This window comes from Leuciscus leuciscus (genome assembly GCF_965113295.1).
Source record: "Leuciscus leuciscus genome assembly, contig: SUPER_11_unloc_4, whole genome shotgun sequence".
Taxonomy (NCBI): domain Eukaryota; kingdom Metazoa; phylum Chordata; class Actinopteri; order Cypriniformes; family Leuciscidae; genus Leuciscus; species Leuciscus leuciscus.
Genome location: NW_028118543.1, coordinates 484816 through 510080, shown reverse-complemented (window position 1 = coordinate 510080; position 25265 = coordinate 484816). Strand labels below are relative to the sequence as shown.

At 39.4% G+C, this 25265-nt stretch overlaps 2 long non-coding RNA genes across 2 annotated transcripts in view; one reads left to right on the top strand and one right to left on the bottom strand.

The window, feature by feature from the left end:
- Positions 1-25265, top strand: part of LOC309510201 — a 150894-nt gene that overhangs the window by 110480 nt on the left and 15149 nt on the right. The gene's annotated exons all lie outside the window — the stretch shown is intronic.
- Positions 6229-7333, bottom strand: LOC309510193. Its single transcript, XR_014210250.1, has 4 exons — positions 7084-7333; positions 6657-6710; positions 6391-6455; positions 6229-6290 (listed from the first exon to the last, which is right to left on the bottom strand). It is a non-coding gene; the product is annotated as an uncharacterized lncRNA (long non-coding RNA).

Genomic DNA, 25265 nt, shown 5'->3' with positions numbered 1-25265 from the left:
TAAGATATGTCAGTGCAAGTTGTTTTCAGTTAAATGATTAGTGAAAATTCTGTCATTAATTACTCACCCTCATGTCGTTCCAAACCTGTAAGACCTTTGTTAATCTTCAGAACACAAAGATAAGATATTTTTGATGAAATCTGAGAGGTTTCTGAACCACCCATAGACAGCAACGTCTTTGCAACTTTCAAGGTAGTCAAAACATCGTTTATATAATCCATGTAACTACAGTGGTGCAATCTTAATATTATGAAGCGATGAGAATTCCTTTTGTGCACAAAAACAAAATAACGACATTATTCAACAATCTCTACTCTTTCATGTCATTCTCCTACGCTGTTGACGTAGTGTAAACAGTGTCAAGTCACCTTCATTTATATAGCGCTTTTAACAATATAGATTGTTTCAAAGCAGCTTTACAGTGATAATAGGAAAGTACAGTAACATAGATTGTTTAGGCTTTACAGCAGCTCTAGAATAAATTTATCAGATCGACTATTTTTGACCGTCAAAATGCCGGCGGACACAGCTTCAGTGAGTTGTTCAAAATCTTTCTTTTTAGTAAACTCTGTGTACACAAACAATGTTCTCCATGCTGGAGTTCATGTGTAGAGCCCCTGGTGATACTGAGAGCAAAGTTTCATGTTGTGTCGAGCCTTCTTAGTGTTTTAAAAATAGCGATTTTTGATGCTATCATAGTCGTGCCCCAAGCACTCCCATTCAAAAGGCAATTTGACCGAAAACGAAAATACGGTCAAACTTAAAAGTGACGTTTCCATCCTAATTATGCTTTTAAACGAAAGTTTGCCTCGGGTAGATTAACAAAAAGAGGTTGCATTTTGGCAAGAGTTATCCTTTAACGCTCTCCGGCCCACTCATCTACACAAAACAGTGCCTGGTGGCTCGAGAACGCAAACCCTGTTATAGATTTCAAGGTGCAAGCCTTGAAAAAAAGCCAGTGCAGTGCTTCTGGGTTCTACGTCAGAACGTAGGCTTATTATTGGCCGACTCTGGTCGTGTGTGATGACCCAGGAGCTAGCCAATAGTGAGCCTACGCTCTGATGTACAATCCATAAGCGCTGCACTGTTTACACTACGTCAACAGTGTAGGAGAATGACATGGAAAAGAAGAGATTATTCAACAATGTTGTTATTTTGGGGTTATTTTGCGCACAAAACCACGGGGTCAAATTTGACCCCTGTTAATTGCTGCTACCCCCAAAAAAAAAAAATGGTCAAATTTTACTTCAAAAGCCCAGAGTGCCACTTCTGGCCCCTGCATAGAGACACCTAGTGGATGAATATTGAACTCACAAGTGCCAGAGTGGTAGTAATATGATGGCTGACCACATGCTGTTTTGTTGAGCTGGAAACCTAGCCAAACAAAATCGTCTTCTCAGCAAACCAGCGGATGGTAAAATTGTGTATTTTTTGTTCATCTATTTAGTATTAGCTTGCAGAATGCCTAGAAGTATGTTTTATATTATTTTGGGATAAATTAGCAACTCTGAGCTAGTTCAAAAAACGATGGGCCAAAAATGACCCTCTGGGTGTATGGGTTAAAAACATGTTGGGTCAAAAATGACCCTCTGGTTCTTTGAGTGACTTTTATGGAGAATGGTGACAGTCCTGTGTTTGGCTAAAGCCTTGAAATAAATAAAGTAGTATATCTTTTCAGGGAGTATGGCCACTCCCTTTTCAGGACAGGGAAAGCAGCAGAGAAAGGTCACTGTAACACAAGTATTGGAGCAACTTGAAGCTGATGATAGTGTGAGTTCCTCTCTCTAGCAGAACAGATTTTTGGATAAGCAAAGACCCATGGTGTTAGTTTTTTTCAGTCGTGATTTTGGCCTTGTGTTCTTGTTTCCATTGGCCAAAGTGTTTGTACATTTGATATCCAGTTCTAACATGCAACAAATAAAGCAAAAAAAACAACAAAAAAACATTGTTAAATGTAGCTGTGTGGTTGACTGATTATTTTCCTAAATTTAAAATAGTTTGCATTGACGGTGTTTGTTATTGTTATTCTGTGAAATGATACACCTAAAGCCCATGGGTCAAATTTGGCCCTAATCCTAAATTAGGGAATAAAGGGTTAAAATTTAAAAAGTGGATATTTTGGTGTTCAGTGAACTTATAGAAGTAATTTAATGCATAGTTCATAATTTTCCAAAGAAGAAAAGTGTTCTTGGGTTCTCCAGGGTTAAGGTTGAACCAACGTTGTTATATACTATTTACTGATGTTTTTACTACCTTTCTGGGCTTTGACAGTTGCAATGACATTGATGTCAATGGAGGGACAGAAACCTCTCAGATTTCATTAAAAATATCTTAATTTGTGTCCCGAAGATGAACGAAAGTCTTGAGGGTGAGTAATAATGACAGAATTTTCATTTTTGGGTGCAAACATGCATTTTAGTCTGGTAAATGTCATGTTTAACATTATCATGTAGTCATGTATGCAATTCACATTGCAAGGCTTGCAATTAAGTTAAATTATTTCTGTCACAAAGGTTTGGGCTGGATTCTGGCAATGTGTGCTCTATATAAACTGAGAGTCTATGACTGCCTTTCCACTGATACTCTGATGGGACCTGATGAGGGGATGATATTGTTAATGAGCTGGGTGATGAGTAGACAAAAGTTGTAGAATAAACTTTAAATCTGGCAACCCCACTTCCAAAAGTTTAGTTAGTTGACAGTGCGCTTGTAAACAGACACATTGAGTTGATGTATTTTAACCAGGGCAGAAGAAATATCAGTTATTGATCACAACATCCAATATTGCATTTTTTTTTTCATGTTGTTTAGTTTTATCCAAACAAATTAGTCGTTAAAACCGATATCTGGTTTTTATTTACACGTCTTTTGTGCTGTCTCTCTCTGTCAAAATATATAAACTCAGTCCATAATATTTCATTGTTTTTTTTCTCTTTCTTTTCTGCCTTTTAGACGCTTTCTTGACATCAATCCTGAACGTGGATCAAAAACAAAGAAAGGACAAGTAACTTCAAAGAAAACTGGCCAAGTTATGCAAAAAAAAAGAACACCACTGTAAGCCTACAGGTTTCCTCACTTCTGCGAAAACTTGCAGACTTTGAATGGGATTTCGTTTGCACTTTTATGGACTTCAAAACAGAAACAGCACTTCACTGCCATTATAAAGCTTGGAAGAGCCAGGACATTTTTTTAAATAACTCCGATTGTATTCGTCTGAAAGAAGAATGTCATCTAGACCTAGGATGACTTGAGGGTGAGTAAATCATGTGCTAATTAAAAATTTTTGGGTGAACTATCCCTTTAATTAAGCGCTTAGTTATACCTGTTTGTTGTTAAAGTGTTAAAATTGCATTTTATGTTTTAAAAAATTCAGCCAACATGTTCACAGAAGGCAATTTTCTGATCTTTGCTTTTAACCAAATGTTGTTTTCTTTTTCCTAGTGTGGCTACTCTTATGAAACCTTAACGTATAATATTTTAATTATGTAATTATAAAAGCAGCATTCCCTGTAAAATACAATTTATTGCTGTAGACAAGTTTAATATTGTAAAAGTATGTGGGTTATACTGTATTTGGTAATTACAGTGGAGTACTGTAAATGCTTTTTACTGTACTAGTGCTGTAAAAATACAGTATGTGAGGAAACTACACACTAGAAGCCTATTAGGCCATGGCATTGTTTCTTTTGTTGCTAAAAAAAAGACATGTTCAATAAAAATATAATTGGATCAGTGTAATGTTGCAGTTGTATGTGTGTATTTTACATGGCTCTATTGATTGAAAGATATTTTGAGTTTCAGGAACTAAAAGTTAAGTTGGGCCCATTAGAATATATAATTTAGTTGAATTGGTAATGGAGTAATGCTTACTTAACAAGCTGAGTTAAATAAATGGGTGGGGAATGATTGTTTAAACTAAGTATCTTCAGTTACTGTAACTCGGTTATAAGTACATTCAACTTAAATGTTCTATTCCATTCCATTATGGGCTTAAGTACATTGAACGTAGTCCACTTGTCTTATTCAACTAATGCTTCATTACTTAAAAAATGTAAGGCAACGAGTTACCTTGGTTTTTTTAAGTAGATTCTACTTATCCGGGTTTACAGTGAGGAAAACGGTTCTAGGTAGGGCTGTTGAGTTACTATGTTATGAGGTATATATATATATCAATCATGGGTTTGCATACATAATATGAGATTTTTTACACAGGAAAAAAGAATCTACAAGATTGAATATCTTAATATATATTTTCTTAAATAATTCATTATAATACATTTAAAAAAATCTTTTTTTTGTTAGTTATAGGCCCAGGCCTGAGGGATGAAACGAGAGTTAAATTCAACAAGAAAAAGAGGAAAACAAAGCAATAAGCCACTTTTGCTTGTGGATGAAAATGTTTGGATATAAAATAAAGAAATTAACAACATATTCAAGAGATGACAATTTTGGGATTTCGTAATAAAAATAAATAATATCGTTAAAGGGATAGTTCACTTTGAAATTAAATTTTGGTATGTTTTAGCTTACCTCAAGGGCATCCAAGATGTACACTGTTAGACTTTTCAAGGGTTTTTTACAGTAACTTACTGGCAACACTGTTGCCAGTAAGTTACTGTAATTAAGAGTTACAGTACCAAACCATATTTCAGTTTTGTGTAATACAGTGCATTACTGTAAAAACGAAGCTAATCAGTACACTACTGTAATTATTTTTATTTGTACTAAATATAAATTAGATTTGATAATTTTGATATATGATTAATTTTATTTTTATCCTACATAAGTACTACTTTCATACAAACCAATTAGACAAAGTTATCACAAAATACAATTTTTTTATTTAAAACATTTCATATATATCACAAAATAAACATGCCAATGCTGGAAATGATGTGTGAAATTTTTACACATTAATGGGTGAGTTTAGGGATAATGTTTTTTGTGTTAATTTTAACTCATTCATTGTGTTAATGATTTTAACAAAGTAAATATGTCAGAGAGGTTAACACAAAGATGTGTAAACGTGTTAAATTAACACATTATGTGCTGTCCTTCACTGCAAAAATTTTTGAAAACATACATAAAACCATAAACAAAACATTAGCATTTGACTAAATCAGGGTTCACCAATCTCGGTCCTGGAGGGCCGCTGTCCTGCAGAGTTTAGCTCAAACCAGCTCCAACACACCTGTTTGAAAGTTTCTAGTATGCCTAATGAGACCTTGATTAGCTGGTTCAGGTGTGTTTAATTGGAGTTGGAGCTAAACTCTGCAGGACAGCGGCCCTCCAGGACCGAGATTGGTGAACCCTGGACTAAATGAATGTAGTCATTGGTTGTTTAGCTTATACAAGTATTATAATGAAATATCAACCATTACATTCATAAAACTGCAGAATATAAATAAATTTTTAAGCATTCAAAAAGGAAATGTCCAACACAGGACAAAACACAGTTCTTTTCACAATACATGACACATAACCCCACCTTCAAAATAATTTCAGTTATTTCCAAAAATGTGTTGGATTCATGTACACTGGTGGCCAAAATAAGTATTTAAGTGTCTTAATGTTTTTGAAAGAAGTCTCTTTGATGCTCAAGAAACATTTCTTATTATTATCAATGTCTGACTGTCTACTCCATCTTTTCTACAGCATAGGAGTAAAAGTCATCATCAAAATAATCTTTAAAAAGCCAACACAATGTTTTTGTCCACCTTTGTGAATAAATGAACTTCTCCAAAGATTGGTTCCTGTTCAGAACTTGATTGACAACATCAGAGTGTTCCCTGGTCTGCATGCGTGTCCACAAACACAAATGTACTCAGTCCTTCAGAGGAGATCCCGGTTCCAACACTATATGAGAGAGAGAGAGAGAAAGAGAGAGAGAGAGTATTAGTGTAACATTATTTTTAACCTCCTTTTTTTGTTAATTTTTATTATTATTTTCACAAAAACTTAAGAATATATATTTGTAAACAGCTTTTGTCAATAAATAGCATACAAAAGAACTAAATAAAATTATGCCAGATTAAATTTTAATACTTACAAATCCTAAATTCTGTCCAAAAATGCTGAGATCCATAGAAAGAACGACTGAAATCGATGATTTTAGCCCACTTCAGCTTGTCTGCAGTGAAGGAGTTCCTGTTTGAGATAAATACACAATAAGATACATGCAAGAAATCACTGTGTGATGATCGTTCTCCTTCCTACAGTAGTTAACCCACCTGCGTGCTGATGTTAGGACCTTCCTAGTCAGGTGGGACTGCAATGGTAGAGTCTTCTGGCTAATAAAATATCAAAATAATGCAAAAATATAAACTTAAGTTGTTTAGAATGCGAGATTTTGTATGAATGAATTAGTGAGAGTTTTACTGCAGTGCTTACCTGGATACATTTAATCTGGTGAGACTGAACAAAGACAATGGTCCATCTTCTGATTGGTTCATTTGCTGTGTAATAAAGTTAGACATAAGGCAAAGGTCACTTATTTGATTAAAAGTTAGCCAATTTTATAGAGATTTTATAAGATATTGTAAGATATTGTAAGCTACTTAGTCTGCACCAGTGGCTCAAAAGCAATTTTCACATAGCGTATTGCTAATCATTTCAGCAAATTTATCTCAAAATATATCACAAATGGGCTGGCCTACCTCTGGAATCTTGCTGGAAGTCACTGGCGCGAATTGGCGCTTTGTTGCAGTTGCCTTTAAACACAAAAATGGAAGTAAATATTAAATTCCATTAAAAAAAAAGTATAATATGGTATAGTTTGCAAAAATGCTAAAACTATAAAGGTTCTCATCAGTAGGCCAACATTAGGCTATAAACAGAATTTCACATTAGTTTATTCACATTTATTGTTAATGTAAACGCGTTGCTCGTTGGCATATTTTAACTCGACAATTCAATAATCTAACAAAGTGTGTAAAATGAAACGTTAGCTCAGTTTACCATGGTAAAGTTCGTTACCGCCATGCTGACGACGAGTAACGTTAGGCTAACGTTAACGTTATAACATAGGTTAAACTGGGCACAATCCTGACAACACACACAGAATGTTTTTTTTTTTTTTTATACCTTGCTTGCTGATCTCTCTCTCTCGGTGAAGTGAATTCCGTCTCTTCCCCGGGCCAGACACGAACGTCGCGATCCAACAAAAGACAGACCCCATTACCTACACTGGATGCTCTGACGCGACACGACAAATCCCAGACAGTCAGTGTAGTGCATAGACTGTAAAAAATAGGTGTAGTGATGCGCCGCGGCCGTTATATTTCTGACGTAGTCCGATACGAGTCCAAGCGCTCGCGCTATTTCTGACAAGGGATAAACAGGTTTGCATTTAAAGGTCCGGTCGCTTCAATGTGTCCAATATAGACAGCCTCTGGCTATTATAGCATTGTAGACACGCGGTGTAAGGCAAAAATTAGGAAATAAAAAGCACGATGGAATGGTGCCAGCCAGAGAGGCAGTTACGTCAAATACAGTAGTATACAGCAAATTTAAAAAATACAGTAAGTCTCTGTATGTGGTGTTAGACGTCACAGAAAATTCCCATGATGCAATGGGAATCACAGTTATTTACTGTAAAGAGAAATAGCAGTATAATACTGGGGGATTTAAAGTAAATAACTGTAGAAATTACAGAAAAGTCTAACAGTGTAGGTGTCTTTTTTTCCGCAGTAGTTTCAATTTTGATATTTTTAGGTCAAACCGTTCTTGTCTGTCAGTCATATAATGCAGGTCGATGGTCACTTGTCTCAAACAGCATGCACAGAGTCCAAATTAAAACAATTCCCCGTCGTCCAAATTAAACAATTCCCCATCGTAAGTACACATTGATGGCCTAAGACACGAAACGAGCGGTTTGTGTGAGAAAACGAACAGTTTTTATATCGTTTTTACCTCTTGAACTCAGCCACGTCCAAGTGATCTGAGAGCGCGGGCGGGTATAGATATATACACTAGATGTCGCCTTGGCTACTGCGAAACCGTTTGACCTAAAAATATCAAAATTGAAACTACTGCGGAAAAAAAGACACCTACGTCTTGGATGCCCTTGAGGTAAGCTAAAACATACCAACATTTAATTTCAAAGTGAACTATACCTTTAAGGATATAACGGTGGGTCACATTAGTAGGGTTAAATATAACTTAAATCAAACCATAAATGTGTTCACAAAATAAATGGGCAGCAGTTTCTTCAAAAAGACCACAAAATGAGCAAGTTTAATCAATATCAAGATATTTACAGATAGATGAATTAAACGTGTCGTTCAAATCTTTTAAGTTGTTGCGCGTGTGATAACCATAGACTGTAAAAAAAATATGGACGTAGTGTCCGTGACGTCACCCGTAGGTTTCTGAAGAGCATTTTTGAAGCCTAAAGTAGGCGGAGCCGGCCGTCGCCATCTTGGCCTTGCGTCACTCCCGGATAACAGAAAATAGGCAAAGAGGCGGGGCGGGAGTGGAGCTGAGGAGCCTTGCTAATATGATTCTGTACTATTCTGCTAGTTGAAAATGTAAAATTGGTTGATGTTATAGCGCACACAGTTGTTTCCGCACGGAAATATGATGGTTTGCTCATCAAAATACAACAAATTATTCCTCACTCCTGTCCGCAATCCGAATATATAATGAGACTGTGCCACTACAGTAGCCATCTTGACAAAATTATTAGCTAACAGTTTGTAGAAAAATACTATTTAAACGAGTTGTCTGGTTTGTTTGACGTTGAAATCTTGTTGAAATCTGTTTAACGCTGCAGTAGTGACTGGTCAACCCAGAGAAAGACAAGTACTGCTCTGATCCAACAGCGCGCTGGATTCAATTCAGACCTCAGACTGAAAGGTACGAGCCTATATTAATATGACATCTTAATATGATGCTTGTGTATTGATAAAAAATAAAATTAAAAAAACGTATAACATGATCATCTTTCCTTCAGGTCTGAAGGAGATTGAGGACTGAGCCAATGGAGGCCTAAAGATGCCGCAAATCTATCTATATCAATTTATTCAAATAGAATATATATGTTTATTTAGGCAAACAAGGTCCCATTAGACTCCTTTAGCTTATGTGAAAGTTAAAAGAAGTTTCACTTAATTGCTTTGTTTTATCTCCTTTAAATTTGAAATGCACTTTTGGTGGAAAAATGACACTGCTTACTTACATCCAGCCTTTTCTCTGTAACAGTTTGTACTGTATTTAATCATATTTAAGCTAGATCATTAAAGAAATATGTGACCCTGGATCACAAAACCAGTCACAAGTCGCACGGGTATATTTGTGGCAATAGCCAACAACACATATGGGTCAAAATTATGGATTTTTCTTTTATACCAAAAATCATCAGGATATTAAGTAAAGATCATGTTCCATGAAGATATTTTGTAAATTTCCTACCGTAAATATATAAAACATTTATTTTGTTTCGATTTTTTGCACCCTCAGATTCCAGATTTTCAAATAGCTGTATCTCAGACAAATATTGTCCTATTGTCCTTTTTGTCCCAATTTAAAAAAAAAATTGACCCATGTGACTGGTTTTGTGGTCCAGGTTCACATATAAATCCTCGTGTTATTAAGAATCAGAATTACTTTCTCTCTTCTTCTCACTTATAATGATACTATTGCTTCCGAGTCCTTTTTGAGGTTAAAAAAAAAAGAGCCAGTCCCCATTGACTGTAATTGAATGGGAAAAAAGATAACAGCATAGGCTACTAATATTTTGCAGATTATAAGAGAGTTTTCGTTTTTGGGTGAAACATTTGTATGTAGTATACTAATTAATTGTGTTACAGTAATAGAAAGTTCGCCCTCTAGTGGAGAACAGCACCTAATGCACAGAGTAGGTTATGCAATTTATCAGCCAAAAAACTCTCAACCAGTGTTTATTTGGCTTAGCAAATAAACAAATGAAACATGTTATGGGATAGATTCACAAGCAAAGGCATAAACAGAAATAAACTTCTTTTTTTTTTACTTTGCATAGGCTACTGTACGCACACATCCCCAAACAAGACGTTAAAAAACAAAAAGGGTAATATTGGGAAGTTATATAGAATCCGTGTATCATTCGTTCAGTCGTTTTTTGAATTAATATTGAATATAGAAAAATGAGAAAACGGTTCCTTTTTCGTTTTTTCATTTTTTACAAAAAAAACGAAAAACAAGAATTCAGCTGGATTTCTCGTTTTTCGTTCTCAGTTAGAAAAATGAATAAACAGCTTGAATATTCGATTTCTACACGTGGGCGGGAATTAAACGCCCCTTTCCTCTGATTTGTCAGCCGAAGATCAAACTGTTCCGTCATCAGTTCTGCACAGCAGAATAAGAGTCCTCCGTTGTGCGGATTCTTAACGTATTTATTGCAACTACATTTAATTTTTTTCTCATCAAACCACCAGACTAACGAATGTCTCGACACAACCCGTACCGGGGAATAGCCTAGATAGGGCTTTCTTCTGTGTATATATAAATTCACCTACGATTTGCATCAGCTGGCTATATGGGCAGGATAAATGACGGCTGTTAGCCTATCATTGTCGCACTCGCCCAGTAATTAAAAAAATATATATTATAAATTAAGATATAGGTCTAAATCAATATAATTAGTTGTAAATTAAATATTTTTAACACTAATGCAAAAAGAAAAGAATAATGCATTGACTATATAATTGGCCTATATTAACGTTAACGTATAAACTGTCATTCAGACTGACTAGCCTATCTAACAACTGGAGAAGTTTTATGATGTAGGCCTTGTGTTTTATTAAAATGTTTTATCATTTATATCTCTAGGATGCGCCGGGTCATGTTAAGAGGGAAACGCGCGCGTCACATCGTTGTAAAAAAAAGCATATTCATAAATAGTGTAAAAGACCGGTAAATAAAATACAACATTAACATTATAAACACTATTAATAACATAATATGCGTATTTTAACGAGAAACTGAAACTGTACAGAGCAGACGTTGGTTTCGGGCATCTCTTATTCGTCCAGTAGGCCTAGCCTATCCATATTTGCAATGTAACATTTGGATGCTAATTAATAATGTAAAAAAGTCTTCGTACTTCATTCGAGTCCCAATAGGCCTACACGTAAATCAGCATCTCCACAGCAAGGGAAATTAGTTTGGAATGTCAACAGACCGATTAAGCAGAATAACGTTTTATATGTTTGGTTGACTGTGATTTATTTTAATAACGAACAGGCTGCGACACCCGACATCACTTGGATGTGTTGCTCAACAGGGGATTTAATAGCTACTGTCGTTTTCTCATTTTTCTATATTCAATATTAATTCAAAAAACGACTGAACGAATGATACACGGATTCTATATAACTTCCCAATATTACCCTTTTTGTTTTTTAACGTCTTGTTTGGGGATGTGTGCGTACAGTAGCCTATGCAAAGTAAAAAAAAAAAAAGTTTATTTCTGTTTATGCCTTTGCTTGTGAATCTATCCCATAACATGTTTCATTTGTTTATTTGCTAAGCCAAATAAACACTGGTTGAGAGTTTTTTGGCTGATAAATTGCATAACCTACTCTGTGCATTAGGTGCTGTTCTCCACTAGAGGGCGAACTTTCTATTACTGTAACACAATTAATTAGTATACTACATACAAATGTTTCACCCAAAAACGAAAATTCTCTTATAATCTGCAAAATAATCAGGGCCGGCGCGTCCATATTGGCGAACTAGGCAATTGCCTAGAGCGGCACTTTTGTAAGGGCGGCAAAATGTGTACCAATCGGGAATGAGCAATTCACAAAATAGGCTATATGATTTGCTGAGCTGCCGCTGCGCCGCCCTGCGCCGCCCCGCGCCGCCCCGCCCCGCCCCCTGCTCTCACGAGTCATGACTCATGACTGACTGAGTGATGGGAAGTTCGGATAATTTTACTGACTCTCTTGTTCGATCTCGTTCATAAAAATGAACGAATCTTTATTTGAGTCATTTCGTTAATTTAAGTGGCTTTAAATGTTACACAGCCAAAATCCCCGATCACATCCACCTACGCATATAGTAGGCTATATGTATATATTTGCTTCCTCTTGGCCTAAAGTGTTCCTGCAACGGGAGTGTTCTCTGGCTAGAGCGCAGAACAGCGGAGTTTGTATGGACAGAAGTGCATGCCTGAGCTTGTGTTTTGGGTTAAGCTGCGTTGCTTTGACATTGTGGAAAATATAACAATAGAAACAAAATATAGGCTATTAGCCTTTTTACCCATTATTATCAATCTAAATTAATTTCGTTTTTCTTTATGTAAATTTCGTTTTTCTTTATGTAAATTTCGTTTTTCTTTATGTAAATTTCGTTTTTCTTTATTTAAATTTCGTTTTACTTTATTTAAATGTCGTTTTTTCTTTATTTAAATTTGAAATTTTGTTTTTTCTTTATTTAAATGTTTTTTTTCTTTATTTAAATTTCGTTTTTTCTTTATTTAAATTTTACATTTAGTTTTTTTCTTTATTTAAATTTTGTTTTTCTTTATTGAAATTTTGTTTTTCTTAATTTAAATCTACCCTTTACTGTGTCAGTAATTTGTTAGGGACTGTTCGTTTTTTATTTAAGGGGCCACCGGAGGAGTTTTGAGATCTGTTGTCAAAAAAGACATGACCCTCCCTTCGCCAGCAATACATTTTTCTATGACCCTCCAAAATGTTTGTGAAAAAAGGCATGACCCTCCCCGATAATTTATTGATTAGCCTACTTCTGTACTGGTTTGCGCTTGGCAAAGATGTTCAGATAGCCATTGTTGTTTTTTTTGTTTGTTTTTTTTAAACCATAAACTCTTGCTTTCTCATCTTACTAGGGCTGTAACGATAGACCAAACCTACGATTCGGTTCGTATCACGATTTTTGATTTTAGATTTGAAAAAAATCATGTTTTCGGTGCTGATGGTGAACATGTGGGTGGCGCTGCCAATAAAGCATCTAAAAGCTGTCACAAAGAACCAGCAAAAGTAATGATTATTAATATGTCAAATATAGCAAGGAAACATTTTTATTGTTTATTAATAAACAAGTGTTTTCTGTGTCGACTACAAAGATGAAGTTGACGATGCGTCGCGATCTTCTCAGAACGCGCCAGAGAGAAATGCACATTTCATAAGCAGAAAGCAGTCTGTTTTTTTAATTGTTCTGTTTAAAAGTAGACATTTCAAGCTTTCTATATATTTCTCAGGTCTGTGAGGCAAGTAGCATACCTTACGCTGAGTTCTCTTACGAGAGGTACTCTCGTACTGCGTAAATCTTACGCTAGGGGAAAATCTCTTTTCCGCGAGATACTGAAGCCAAAAAATTATCCTTAATTTTGAAATAATGTAAAACGCGTTGCGGCAGCATGCAGACACAGGCGAGACGGCTTGTGCGCCTATTGGCTGCCCTGCGGCAACTGCAGCAGCCTATCGATAAGGCCCACTCGTGACGTCAGCTCCAATGGGGGCGCTTCGCGCCCAATACGTCACGTCCCGCCAGAATGGGCGTGGTCTAGGGCTATAAACATAGCTTCGAGAGGCTAGCTCACTGATTTTTCATCTCTTCAGCGAAGCTCTCGCATCGCTGGACCCGGAGAGAAGCCGCGCCGTCTGAAAAAGCCTTTCAGCGGGACGAGTCGACACTCTGAAGCCGCTGGCCGCGCCGCCTTCAGTCGCCTTCCTGCTGCGCTATCCGGCGTTATATCCTTTCTCTGCTACTGTGTTTTGTGTATGTGTGTGTGCTCGCCGCCGCGACACACACTCTCATTGCACTAAAAGAGCCGGGCGTCTTTTTCAAGACGCCCCTTTCCTGAGGATCACGCAGCTCTCGCGCTCGCGCTCGCTGACGGCGACCGCCCTCACTGCGAGCCAGTTACTGCCTGGTGACTCTGAGGACTCACCTGGCATCCTTCTCCGAGACTGCTCCTCCGCCCCCCCCAACCCGCAAAGCTCGCCGGTGCGCCCGCTTGCCTTGCCTGCTTGGGGGATGATACCTGCTCTCCCTCTGTTCGAGCCGCGCAAACCGCGCCGTTCACAGGGGATGTCAGGAGCGGACGGTCACGGGGCTAGCTTTCTCTCTCCCTCTGTTCGAGCCGCGCAAACTGCGCCGTTCACAAGGGAGGCTGGAAGCGGACGATCGGGGTTAGTTTTTCTTTACGTTACAAGAAAGCTACCCTGCCCTTGCGCCCCATTCACGCGTCACTCACCGGCGAAAAGACAACTCAGTTCCCTGATTAGGCGACTGGAAATATCAATATTGCAGCAAACGAGCCTGTTGTAACACGCACGCTTGCAAGCAAACGCCGAAGAAAACATGTTGACGCTCTTTTATATGCTCATGCATCTATACACCTTTGTGTTCCCCCCCTGTGGCTCAGTGGCGGAATCTTAGGTTTTTCACACGAGGGACCGGGGTTCGAATCCCGGTCTAACGGCAGATATATTATGCCGCCAATGCTTCGCTCTGTCAGTTCCCTGAAAGGCGACTGCAGATGTGCATTTTGCAGCCAACGAGCGCGCTGTACAACCCGCTCGCCTGCACCCAAACACCGTTTCTATGGTTCCCGTGCGTCACTGGCGAAAGGAGAAAAGGGTGTTTTTTAGCCCCGCTGCGGCCGGGCCGACCACTCCTGACACATTTCTCATTCCCCTCTTAAGTTCAGGTGACTGGAAATGTCAATATTGCAGTGAGCGAGCCTGTTGTTTTGCACGCACGCCTGCAAACAAACGCCAGCATGTTGACGCTCTTTGATAATACTCGCGCTACTGAATATCTATGTGTCTTCCTCTGTGGTCCAGTGGTAGATCGTCAGATTTTCACGCGAGAGACCCGCGATCGAATCCCGGGTCTACCGGCAAAACACACTTTTTGCCGTCAATTCTCGCTCTGGCAGTTCCCTGAAAAGGCGACTGCAGATGTGTATTTTGCAGCCAACGAGCGCGTGGTACAACCCGTTCGCCTGCACCCAAACTCTGTTTCTATGGTTTCCGCCTCTGAAGTTCAGACGACTGGAAATGTCAATATTGCAGTGAACAAGCCTGCTGTAATACACGCACGCCTGCAAACAAACGCCAGCATGTTGACGCTTTCTGTTTCTATGGCAACTTCTCGCTCGTTCAGTTCCAGTAAATGCGACTGTTCCAGTGTATTCTGCAGTAAACAAGTCGGCGAAATAGCCCGCTTGCCTGCACACAAACGCCGCTTTTACGGCTACCCAGATAAATCCCATAAGAGTGTATTTTCTGGTGTCCCGGCCACGGCCGATGGTGTTACGAATGTAGACGAAATTCCTACACAGAAACACAGCCCGTCACACAGGGCTCGCGCACATGAAATCGACCCAGGTCGATTGCGCATTAAACGTGGTAAATGTGCCCACTGCCCAGTGCCCACAAACACTACGTTCCGCATATCTCAAGGTTTCTGTAAAAACAAAACCAACGTGCATTCGCTCTGCTCAGGCGAACAATGCTCTCAGTGTTGTAAATGTGCCCGCTATCCCGCGCCCACATTCACACATAGACATGACAGGTCCTACGGGACTCGCCCAGCCCTCCCCTCTCGGTTGACCACCGCAAAGGAGTCGAGCGCGGGCAATCTGCCCGCCGTTATCAGCGCGCCCCCTGCCTCGAAGCGCGACGCTTATGTTACAGCACACCGAAGCCCCTCTGTCGCTGAGCGACCAGAGCGCGCTCCGCATTCAGCCCCTAGCCATTCGTGCAGATGCATGGGCAAGGCTACCCGGGGGTTTTGAAGTGGGTGCTAGACATTATAGAAAGAGGCTATTCGCTACAGTTTCGCCGACGCCCTCGCCGCTATGTGACGCGCGTCGAAGCTACGGTAAAAACAGAAGTAGCACCACCTACTTCGAGCCGAAATTTTGAAACTGTTGAGCAAAGGGGCCATAGAGCCTTTATCTCAAGCTCAGAGTGAAGGAGGGCTATACAGCAGATACTTCCTGGTACTGAAAAAAGACGGGGGTCTCAGACCCATACTAGATCTAAGGCAACTGAACAGAGTGCTTGCGAAGCAACAGTTCGGAATGCTCACGACCAGAAAAACCCTCACGCACATTCGCCGAGGAGATTGGTTTGTGTCAATAGATCTGAAAGACGCATATTTTCAAATACAAATAGCGTCACGTCACAGGCGACGTTTGAGATTCGCCTTCGAGGGCCAGGCATATCAGTGCTCAGTCCTACCGTTCGGCTTGTCTCTAGCCGCTCGCACCCCTCAGACTACAGGGCATGCGAGTATTGAACTACTTGGACGATTGGCTGATTCTAGCTCAATCTCACTCGGTGCTCATAGAGCACAGGACCATTTTGCTCGATCACCTCGAGAATCTGGGTCAATTGGGCGAAGAGTTCTCTGTCTCCCAGACAGATAATATCTTTTCTGGGCACAGAACTGGACTCGCTGTCTATGATAGCGCGACTGTCACCAGAGCGCGTACTAGACATTCAGCGCGCAGCGAGCTCTTTCCGCTGCGGCGCATCTGTCCCGCTCAAGAAATTTCAGAGGATGCTAGGTCTCATGGCCTCAGCATCATCAGTACTTCAGTTGGGCTTGCTTCGCATGCGCCCGCTACAGTTCTGGCTGAAAGCGCGAGTACCGCGCCGAGCGTGGGCTTCCGGTCTGCTTCGTCTCAAGGTCAATCAGAAATGCATCGCAGCTCTGAAACCTGGGAAAGCAAACGACTTGTACCAATCAGGTGTTAGCCTGGGGCTTCCTCGAGTGTGAAGGTAGTGTCTACGGACGCCTCCACCTTGGGATGGGGAGCACTGCTCAAGGGCAGACCGTTCTTCGGCCAATGGTCAGAACGGGAGAAGCTTCTACACATAAACTGCCTCGAAATGTTGGCAGTAGACAACACACTGACGCGTTTTTGTCCCTAAATACGAGGACACCACACCCACAGACAGTCCAGCTGCTGTGGAAGAAATTCGGCAGAGCGGAAGTAGACCTGTTCGCGTCTCAAGAAAACGCTCACTGTCTGGAATTTTTCTCCAAGAGCAGGGACGCGCTGGCTCACGTATGGCCCCGCCGCCCGCTCTATGCCTTTCCTCCCGTCTTTCTCCTGCCTCAGGTGATAGAACGGATCAGAGAAGGATGCTCAGTGCTACTCGTAGCGCCGTTCTGGAAAAACCAACCCTGGTTCCCAGTTCTGATGCAGCTAGCAAGCACTGCCCCATGGCCAGTGCCAGTGAGGAGGGACCTCCTCTCTCAGGCCAAGGGCTCGTTTTGGCATCCGCGCCCAGAGCTGTGGTCCCTTCATGTTTGGGCCATCAACGGGTACCCGCTGACCTCCCCAAGCGGAGTGTTAAACACGATCACGCAGGCTAGAGCTCCGTCTATGCGACGTCTCTATTCCTCGAAATGGTCAGTGTTCTCCAGCTGATGCACAGCTTGTGGCGTGTCGCCCCTAGACTGTGGGGTGACGGAGGTTCTCTCCTTCCTACAAGAGCTGTTGGACAAGGGCAGGACCCCTTCCACGCTCAAAGTGTATGTGGCGGCCATAGCAGCGTTCTCAAAAACAACGCTGGGTCAGTCAGTAGGAAGGAACGATTTAGTCATCGTCTTCCTTAGAGGAGCTAAGAGACTGAATCCTCCCAGGCCTCCCTCAGTCCCTGTATGGAACCTTTCTACAGTGCTGGAAGCTATGAAAGGTGACCCATTCGAGCCTTTACAGACGATTGATCTTAAACACCTGTCTTTCAAGACAGTGTTTCTTCTGGCTCTCGCTTCAGTGAAGCGCACAGGGGACTTACACGCGCTCTCAGTAAGCGCGACGTGTATGGAGTTTGGGCCTAATGACTCAAGAGTTATACTCAAACCTAAGCACGGTTATGTTCCAAAATCCCTCAACACACCGTTTAGGGCGCAGGTCATTCCCTGTCAGCCTTACCGGTCTCTGACGAGGAAGGAGACGCAAGCTTCCTTTGCCCAGTCAGAGCATTAAGAGCTTATGTGTCTCGCACGTCTGTTTTCAGACAGACAGAGCAGCTCTTTGTTTTCACTCTACGGACGTTCTAAGGGACTTGCCGTGTCGAAACAGAGCCTATCCAGTTGATGCTATAGCGCTGGCTTATACCTCTAAGGGCTTACAGTGCCCATTTGGAGTCAGAGCACACTCCACGAGAGGCGTGGCCTCGTCGTGGGCTTGGTCTAGTGGGATTGCCTTGCAAGATATCTGTATGGCGGCAGGCTGGGCCTCCCCGTCTACATTTATAAGGTTTTATAACCTAGAGGTTCCCGCCTTGCAGGCTAAGCTGCTTTCGGTCTAAAATCGGTACTGTCTGCCCTGATGTGTTCGGGCCAGAATACTGAAACTGCTTGAGCAAATGCTCGCTGTTGGATCGCGCAGCTCTATGGGCAGTGTGTAAGACCCACTATATTCGTCAGTCCAGGCCGGGGGTCGCCCTGACTGTACGACACATCATCAGTATAACTGCTCCTTATAAGATGTTATATTATTACAGGAATGATGCTATTCTAGCCACTCTTTCCTGGGCTCTCTGTGAGTCCATTATGATCATGTACTATATGAGCCCGGGCACTTGCCCTTGGGACTTTGGTGCTGGATCTTAGCATGCACGGCGTTTTACACTGTTTCCCCTAGCGTAAGATTTACGCAGTACGAGAGTACCTCTCGTAAGAGAACGTACTCGGTTACTAACGTAACCTCGGTTCTCTCTAGAGAGGAAACGAGTACTGCGTATCTTGCCGTGCCTGCACACGCTCTGGTTCGCTTCGGCGATGAAAAACCAGTGAGCTAGCCTCTCGAAGCTATGTTTATAGCCCTAGACCACGCCCATTCTGGCGGGACGTGACGTATTGGGCGCGAAGCGCCCCCATTGGAGCTGACGTCACGAGTGGGCCTTATCGATAGGCTGCTGCAGTTGCCGCAGGGCAGCCAATAGGCGCACAAGCCGTCTCGCCTGTGTCTGCATGCTGCCGCAACGCGTTTTACATTATTTCAAAATTAAGGATAATTTTTTGGCTTCAGTATCTCGCGGAAAAGAGATTTTCCCCTAGCGTAAGATTTACGCAGTACTCGTTTCCTCTCTAGAGAGAACCGAGGTTACGTTAGTAACCGAGTACGTTTCGGTTCATTTATGAGACAAGAGTCCAGTTCACTCGCCCGCGCCTCCGTGATTATCTATTTTCTACTATATTTACTTCTTATTTATTAAATCCAGATGAAACATTGATTAAAATTAAGATACAATTAATAAAAAAACGAAATTCACTTTAAAGAAAGGCTTTGTGCTTTCTGTTTGAGGTCTCTGTGAATTTTTTTAAGTCGCTTTCAGAGCAGTCATGTCCGTAATGGAGAACTGTCACGAACATTGTTTTTTGGGGGGGGTTTTTCACATAAATGCGAACACGAAAAATAAAATAAAAATAATATTTTATGTTCTGTGGAGGCCGATCTTTATTCATCCGGTGGGTATATATCTTTTGGTTTGCACAGTGTAATTTATAGAAGAATTACTAAAACATATTTTGTTTTAGTAATCCCTCCCCTATTTTATATAGACCATCCCCTATTTTCCTCCGGTGGCCCCTTCCATAAATACCGAACGGTCCCTTAGTCAGAAAAATATAGACTACCTTAAAGTATTGCTTAATTTAACAGACATGTGTGTGTGCGTTTTATATTGCTAGTGCAGCGTGCATCAAGTATATAAGCCCTGCCCGCTTGAGGTGCGTCGCTTCCCGCTCGAGGTGTTCTGTAGTTTACTAAAAGTTTATTAATTCTGAACGTGTCGTGTCTCGCGTGTCCATCTATATTGCACCACCAAATGCTACACTGCACTCCCTTGTGAAGTCGATTGGATGAACGGTTCTCGAAATAATCAAAATGCAAACGGACATAGACACATAGAGATTCCTGCCTTTATTAGAGAGAAGAATATGTTCAGCACCCTCTCGAAGCTTTGAATATTCGATGTTCATTACTACCGCAGCTTCGAAGCTCAAAAATGGTAATCGGACCAGCCCTAGGGGCGGCACAAATGTTTTTCGCCTAGAGCGGCAGAAGTGCACGCGCCGGCCCTGAAAATAATAGTATGCTGTTATCTTTTTTCCCATTCAATTACAGTCAATGGGGACTGGCTCTTTTTTTTTTAACCTCAAAAAGGACTCGGAAATATGACATTTACCCTCAATGGCCCAGTAGTAGCCTTCAAATACGTGAGCAGAAGTTATGTTTAAATGCTGTGAATTTCAGTTTATCCTTCATTCTAACTTTTGCCTTAAAGGGGTCATTTAATGCCATTTTTGTACAAGCTAATATGATTATTTAGGGTCTAAATTAAAAGTTTGTAATATACTTTATTTAAAAATTCTCATTAGTATTGTAAGAAAACACTAATTTTACCTGGTCAAAAACAGCTCTGTTTTCAGCACGCCGTTTAAGTGCATGTGTCTTTAAATGATAATGAGCTTTGCTCACCCCGCCCCTCTGCTCTGTGCGCACACCGTTTGTAACACAATAACACAATAACCATAACGCGTTGTTCATTATAAACGTGGGATTATGAATTATATTGAGAACGTTGTACATAGAAAACATGCCGTAATGTACCCTGAGTGTAAACAGCCGCATTCATCGTGAAGCGTGCAAGCGATTTGCAAAGATTAATATAAAGATTAATATAAAGGTTAATAAAACGTTACACTCCCTTCGAAATGTATATTCAAATATTGGATTCAATCTTTTTGTCAACTTGTTTTATTTCAATTAGGACAGGTTTTTTTATTTTAATTTTATTTTTTTAGATCTGATTGATTGTAGACCTCTTTATCTGAGCTTATGCACCTAATATTTTTACCAAAAAAAAAACATTATTCTTGTGTAATTTTAGCAATATTGCATAAAATGTAAAATTTTTCTGTATACACTGTATCACACTAGTGTGCTTTACCAGGAATTTAGTTTTGAAATGCTTTTATTTTGTACAAATGGAACAAAAAGTCAGACTTGTGGTGCTCCCGGTCAAAATTGAACAGCCTACAAAAAGTACCTTTTGAATCTCTCATTATGCTATATTATCACCAAATATTAATTGGATTCAATCTTTTTGTCAGCTTGTTCTTCAAATTTAACTTCTTTAAATTAGTATTTTTTTTAAGGTGTTTTGATTATTTTTTAAACTGACTGATTGTAAGCCTCATTAATCTGAGTTTATATTGGTCAAAAATGAACATCCATCGAAAATGAATGGTGAGATCGAAAATACATCAGACAATATATGTTTTCAAACATTTAGTGTTCAGGAGCATCATGTTCATGTTCACATAATTGCATGTGTGCTTGCAAAGATCTCGGAGGCCTCGGACCTGTGCATGCATGGATATGCACACTCTCACTACCGTGCACACACACACACACACACACACACACACACACAAACAAACTATTTTGAGTATTACAGGCTTTCTTTCTCACAGATCACTTTATCTTATCATCAGATCCCACTCCCCTCATATACTGATTGACTCTCCTCTCCCTCCTCACTCCTGCCTCCATTTTGTTATTTGCAATACTATAATGTTCATTTGCACTGCTGACTGTTATTATAGTAACAACTGTTTACATATGCATCTTGCACTACTACCTTGACTGGAATATGCTCAATTTGCACTGCCGACTGTTTATTTACAGTACCGACTGTTTACATATACATTTGCAATACCGTACTTTAACTGTAATATGCAATTACTTTCCACTGCACTTTCACTCGGATAGCTTCTGTCCAAACTTTATTTGCACTACTTTAAATCCATTGTTATACTGCTCATTTTAGCCTAACTTATACATATATCTATTTGTAAAATTCTGTTTATAGTAATAGCCATCTGTATATTATGCTCACATTCTGTTTATAGTAACAGCCATCTGTATATATATTCATAGTACATATCTATCTGTAAAATTCTGTTTATAGTAACAGTCATCTGTATATTATATTCAGTACATATCTATCTGTAAAAATTCTGTTTATAGTAATAGCCATCTGTATATTATATTCAGTACATATCTAGCTGTAAATTCTGTTCACAGTAATAGTTATCTGTATATTATATTCATAGGACAAATCTATCTGTAAATTTTTGTTTATAATAGTATTCAACTCTATATTTATTCAGTACATATCCATGTTCTGCACTTATGGAACCACTGTATATCCTGCACTTGCTGCTATTGCACTTCTGGTTAGACCTAAACTGCATTTCGTTGCCTTGTACCCGTACTTGTGTAATGACAATAAAGTTGAATCTAATCTAATCTAAAAAAAGATCAATGAGGCCTACAATCAATCAGTTTCAAAAACAAATATGAAACCTGTCCTAATTGAAATAAAACAAGTTGTCAAAAACATTGAATCCAATATTTGGTGATATAGCATAACGAGCGATTTACAAGCAATTTTTTGTAATTTATTTTTGACCGTGAACTCCACAAGTGTGACTTTGTTACATTTTGTACAAATAAAAGCATTTCAAAATAAACTTCCTAGTTAAATATTAAAGCACACTTCTGTCATATTTTGTTGAATATTGACAAATTTATCCACAAATCAGGCTTTCATTACTCAAAAGCTGAGGTGCATGAGCTCAGATCGATGAGGTCTATAGGCCTATGATCAATCAGTTCCAAAAAGAAATAGAAAACCTGTGCCAATTGACAGACAAGTTGATAAAAAAGATTGAATCCAATATTTGGTGATAATATAGCATAACAAACGATTTACAAGCAATTTTTAAAAGGCCGGTCATTTTTGACCGAGTACACAAAAGGTGTTACAGGGTTTTCAACAAAGCACAAGGGTTAAGCTCTGCTTTATTGACTATTTAAGGTGAGCTAGTGAGAGTCTTGAATATAATCTCTCAGACACAAGCAGTGAAAGTTGAAGATCGACTGTGACAATGGAGACACAAAGGATCCTCATGAGGAGTTTGGCTGTTGTGGTTTTTTCATCTGTGATCTGGACAAAAATCTAAAAGCAAACTCATAATGAGAACACATTATTAGAAATGAATTTATTAGGATTAACCCCTTGAGATGAATCATCTAATTTTCGAGGGGGTTACGCCACATGTAAGTAACCATGTTTATTCTAATGCCTGATCTGTGATCAGTGATTTTTGATGTGTAATTATTCAAGTTCAGACAGATTATCTTTCTCTCAAAATCGTTCAATACTGTTTATGCATCAGTAAATCAAGCCAGTGACTAAAAGATCAACTTCACATCGTTTCTCTAAGTAGGATGAAAATAATATTTTTTAAACTGTTTAAATTATATACAGAATGCGATCAAAGAACGCTCCATTTCCAATCGGCCAAACTGAAAACCGCCCAGGCTAGAAAAAATGCCTTTTATTTCGAAATTATGACAATTTTTGATGTAAAAATCATATTAACATTATAGGGTCACCCCAGGAAACATTATAAAATAATAACATAATCCAGTTCATGACCCCTTCAACACTGCTTTTTTTTTTTTTTTTTTTACTAATTAAATTTGGATTAACTGAACCAATCCACTCTAATGCCCTTTCAAACAACCATCATGCATTAAAATAAGAAGATATAAACTCATTTGCAGTCTTGTGGTGAGAATTTCCATCTGTTGTTCTCTGAAATGATCACACACTTTCTGGACCGGCTGTGGTCTGTAGCTCAGATACAACAGCACATTTCACATTAGTGGTTCACTGTGGTAAAGCGCTATGTGTGGTTATAAATGTCCAGTGTGACTGACAACTATGAAAAACAAGATGTGGTTAATGGTCACTAAACTATATGGCATTAAAAACATTTAGGATGTTCAAAAGTCATTACCTAGACATCACCCACAAGCAAATGCATCCAAAAGAGGTTTTATTAACAAAGTTCGGGAGGAGCACGTTCAGATAATTAACACAAGTGGAGAGCACTCAGCAATCAATGGTAAGAGGTATATATACACTCAGCAGTCTCACCTCAATCCATTGACAGTTTTTGCAGCATCCCCCCACTACCCCTTCTCCACACTTCTAGTCCTAAACACTTACATACGGGGGGAGTACTCTGGATTCGGGCCGAACTCCGAGCTCGGAGCCTTCCCTCCGGAGAGCACGCCAAATACGCATTAAACTTTACCCCCTCAAATGTAAGTGTGAACTCATGAAAATTGTTTTACTTCTTTGTTTGTATATGCACTTCTTTAGAAATGTTGCTATTTGCTTTTTTTTAACTGTTTGTAATCTCATCAAAAATTACAAATAGAAAACACATTGATAATAAATGTATCCATCAAGCCAATGTTGTTTAAAGTTTAGTCAGAAATTGGTGCTTTAGGATGCCACATAATCACAACAAGATCATTTGTTTTAACATATTCAATGCAAATTCAATAACTTGTTAATGTGTGTGAGTGCAAAACATGTTACTGTAAGTGTATAAAGAATTTTGAAATTATGATTTAACAAATATTATTCAGTGGTGTATAAATAACTTCCGTCAGTGTCCATTCCTCACGTCTCATCATAAAATGACCTAACTTTATTTCACCCTGGAAAGCAAAAAGAATGAGAATGTGATCAGCTTAAAGATAACTGAATCAAAATCAGAGTCAGAATGAGCTTTATTCGCCAAGTGTGCGCAAACACACAAGGAATTTGTTTTATTTTTTTCAGGAGCTCTTACATACATTCAGGAGCTCTTATGACAAGTATTTTACCATTCCATAGTCAAAAATATGTCAAATTAGAGTATTTGCAGTTCTATGTTTGCTTATCAAATATAATTTCACATACTCGCTTAAAAACTGTCTTAGGATCATTTTCTCTGTCTCTCTCTCTCTCTCTCTCTTTGTGGTTTGTAGCCGTACAATAAACATAACATCACAGTCACGGTGTTAACACAGGAAACTGCAGTAGAGGATGATGTCAGTTACAATTGAATGTCACCTCAGGATGTCAGTTTACATTTAGAACTTGTAGATTGACAGTTCAGGCCAGTTTAATAAACGGATTGGAATCCTACCTTCACCTACAGTAGCCTACCTTACCTGTTTGAACTAATGGCCACTAGATGGCACTGTTTTAAATGTATTGTTTTCTTTTCACCACAATAACTATTCTACGGAGCCTATGGAAGCTTGTTTCCTCCACAGAATAAAAAATAAAAAAGGTAATTGTGACTTTTTATCTCGCAATTCTATTTTTTCATCTCTATTTTTTATTTTTATAGAATTGCGAGATATTAAGTCG